We start from the raw sequence: 3,695 nt of genomic DNA on the forward strand, positions 1-3,695 counted from the left end.
CCATGACGGCACTTGGAACACAACGAGACAGTCCGTCCCCTGGAAGCCCATGGCATCACACTAGGACCTGTCCTCTCTGTGCCCTTCCCCCCACCGTACAAGCCATCAGCCGGCACAGTGTCTTGACACAAGCGTGAGGTGCACAGCACAGTCCACCTTTGGGCGCCTTTGTGAGGATCGGGCGAGTGGGTCACGCAGAGGAACTCCACCTGCGGGACCGCAGCCTTAGCCTGAACTCTGCCGCCTGCCCCAAACCCCGACGGACGCTCCGGTTGCCTCACCAAGCCAAAAGGCAGTGAAGGGGTAATGGCTCCCTGTCTGGCCTGGGCCTCTAATCAGAAACCACGGGGACTTCTGCTGTTCAGCTCTGAGACGCAGACCCCCGAGGGGTTTCGTCTGAAGCGGGAACCAGGCCCACGCAGACACAACGCCGTGAGCTCACGGGGCCTACGCCAGCGCCGACACCTAACCCTAGGATGCGAGCTGGCAGCCACGCCGTGCGAGAGCCAGGCCATTCACCCAGGACCTCCGATTGACGGACGCCCAACGAATGCGGAGAAGGGAACGAGCCCCAAGGCGAGAGGCTCTCACACGCTGACGCCCTGGGCTGGTGTTTGGACGAGTGTGACCAAGGGGAAGCTGTCCCTCACTCCTGCCGTCCCTGGGGAAGACAACGTGCTGGACCTCAGTTTCGATGAGAACGACGGTAGTGAGTTCTCACTCATTTTGTTCAGATTTTCCAAGGAATGCATATGAGGGAGTCATCATCGATCCGAGCACATTCTGGGAACCTGGAACAAGTCAGAGGACAGGCTGGCCGGCTCAGCGGGTGAGCCCATCGCCTCCGAGTCCGCCAGCAGCCTGGAGAATCCAGAGCCAAGCCACCGAGCGAGAGGAACAGTCGATCCACCCTTAGAGCACGAGCCCGCATGCCACTGGGGACACGCGGACAGACAGCCTCTAAGGCAGGTCCACGAGAGCCCAGGGCCAAAGGCAGAACTGGCGACAACGTAAGGCTTACCGTCCTGAGCCACCCACGGGCACCGTGCGCATCCTGGGCCACACTACTTCCGCCGTTCCCTCGCACCTCGGCTCATCAAAGGACACGAAGGTCTTCTCTCTCTGTGGCCGGCAGCGAGCTTCGCACGGCACTTGCCCCTGACAAGGGTAGAGACATCACACGCCTGCTTGAGAAACGTACCCAGGGGGTCAGATAACAAGATCCAGGCCAGAGTTTCCCCCGGGGTCACCTGCCATCTGCTTGTCCTCTACCTCTATCCCTTACGGGTGACCGAAGGCGTGTGTGACACCACGAGTGGAGGCAGGTATGCAGGACTGGGCGTGCGCGCGTGCGCCCGTGCGTGTGTGTTCGTGTGCGGAGACCTCGGCACCTGAAAAAGCATGCCGTCCGCACAGACGCCTGGCCTCGTGCCCCACCACCCGATGCAGGAGACCGGTGACTTCCAAAGCGGGAACGCCAACTTTGACCTCTGGAGGCTGCTCAAATTGGCCACGAGCTCCCTCTCTGAGAACCACTCCTTCTGAGCAAAGGGCACCGAGAAGCTACAGACAGCCTCGCGCCGACCGTGGACGTGATGTCAACGTGGACATCGTGTCCCCACGAGCCGCCTCAGGTGAACCGCACGTGACGGAAATGCGGCTGCCAGCAGAGCAAAATGACTGACAGGAAAGCTGGCCGCACGGGGACACGGGCAGCAGAACACAAGCAGCCCGTCTTCAACTGAAGTGGCCAAACGACTTCAGACCGGGCTCCGGTTTGGCCTCACTAAGCCCAAAGGCCCTCAGCGGGCCGGCAGGAGACCCCACTGGAACGGGTGGTCTTCAGCCACCACGACCCAGGGTAAAACCCGACTCAAACCACAGCAAATTCCCGCCCGGGCACCTGGCACCTGGCATTTCCACAGCCAGCGGGTTGCCGGCTGGCCTGCTGGCCTTCTAGGAAACGTTCAAGCCCCTGCCTGCCTGCTCCAAACAAGCAGCATCCTCACGCCTGCAAAACAAGTCCCCCTCGTTGGAGCCCCCAACACTGCGGCTGCACGAGGGCCAGGGAGCCTCACGCGGGACGGCCCTAAGGGAATTCTGACTGTGCATGAGTCGACCCCACCCCATTCAACCTCTGACCCCTTCCCTTTGGCCCCCTGACACCACAGACGATCTCACAGAGAGGACAAACGCTTCCTCCACGAAGACAAGACAAACAAGCAAACGAGGACACAGCTCCCACACAAGGAGACGTGGTCCTCCTCCACGCTAGACGTCTGTCCCCGGGGCAGGGCGCCTAGGATCGCAGCACTCTCGGTCTCGGCCACGCCCACAGGCTTCCACAAAGGAATCCCAACCCCTGCCAGGAGGATGTCAGCCACCCGGCCCAGGAAAAGCAAACTCTCCTGGAGTAACGCTTTCACCTTGGAAGCTCCGTGCCCGAGGGGGCAAAGGGGCAGACAGAACGTTCGCCTAAGCAATGTGGAGCAGAGGTGGCTGGCGGGCAGTCGTGGGCCTCTCGATCTCTTCAAGGCACCAGGAAGAGAACCACTGAGCGCCACTCCTCAGGAAGTGAGATGCCACCTACCGTAAAGGTCCTCTACCTCAGCGCATCCTCACGGACCCCGAAGCCTTCCCTGGCAGGCACCAGGCGGCAGCCCCCTTAGGGCCCAACGGCACCCCTGGCAAGCCCACGGCAGAGGCTGGAACACAACCAGGCGGTACAGCCTATGGAAGCCCGTGGAATCACGCTACGACCGGTCCTCTCCGTGCCCTACCCTCCCTGTCCACCGCGTCAGCCACCACAGTGTCTTGATCTCAGTGCTGGGTCCACATCGCAGCCGATCTTGGGCCCCCTTTGTGTCGACCGGGTGACGAGGTGCAATACAAGAGCTGCCAACGGCAGCACTGGGGCCTAGTTCCTCGGACCCCGCCCCCCAAACCCACGGGCCGATCAAACCTCCTCACCGAGCAGCAAGGCAAGAACAGCTACTGCTACTTGCCTGGCCGAAACAGGGGCTCCGACCAGAAACCAGGGAAGAGTCTGCCGTTCGCCTTCGAGACACAGACCCCCGGGGCTACGTCTCAAGCCAGAACCTGGCCAACACATACTCCCTGCCGGGAACTCCCTGGGCCTGTGGCAACGCCACCCTCTCCGACTCTACAACTGGGATGCCACCGGGCCGCCACGCCAGCAGCGGCTGGCCATTCGACCAAGCCCCTCCGATTCGTGAACGCCCAACTAAAGCGGTCAAACTACTGATGCAAAGACGGGAGACCCTAGGACGCTGACGCCCTGGTGGTGGCTGCACGAGCGTGATCAACGAGAAGCTGTCCCTCACTCCTGTCAACCTTGGGGAAGACAAGGTGCTGGACCTCAGTTTCGATGAGAACGACGGTAGTGAGTTCTCACTCATTGTGTTCAGATTTCCAAGGAATGCATTTGAGGGAGTCATCATCGATCCGAGCACCTTCTGGGCAGCTGGAAGTTGTCACAAGGGAGGCTGGGTGGCGCAGCGGGTGAGCCCATCACCTCAGAGGCCGCCAGCAGCCTGGAGAATCCAGGATCCAAGCCAACGAGCAAGGGGAACTCTCCATCCACCCTTAGAGCGTGACCCCGCATGCCCCTGGGGACACGCGGACAAGAAGCCTCCAAGGCCGCTCCACGAATCCTAAAGCCAACGGCATCAGCT

The 3,695-nt window shown here is 61.5% G+C and overlaps 2 non-coding genes across 2 annotated transcripts; both read right to left on the reverse strand.

Moving 5' to 3' along the window:
* Positions 1 to 680: 680 nt before the first annotated feature.
* On the reverse strand, positions 681 to 774 carry LOC131406569 (small nucleolar RNA SNORD116). Its single transcript, XR_009220207.1, has one exon. It is a non-coding gene; the product is annotated as a small nucleolar RNA SNORD116 (small nucleolar RNA).
* A 2,600-nt stretch (positions 775 to 3,374) lies between these two features.
* Positions 3,375 to 3,467, reverse strand: LOC131406623 (small nucleolar RNA SNORD116). Its single transcript, XR_009220257.1, has one exon. It is a non-coding gene; the product is annotated as a small nucleolar RNA SNORD116 (small nucleolar RNA).
* Positions 3,468 to 3,695: the final 228 nt, after the last annotated feature.

This window comes from Diceros bicornis, chromosome 5, assembly GCF_020826845.1.
Source record: "Diceros bicornis minor isolate mBicDic1 chromosome 5, mDicBic1.mat.cur, whole genome shotgun sequence".
NCBI lineage: Eukaryota > Metazoa > Chordata > Mammalia > Perissodactyla > Rhinocerotidae > Diceros > Diceros bicornis.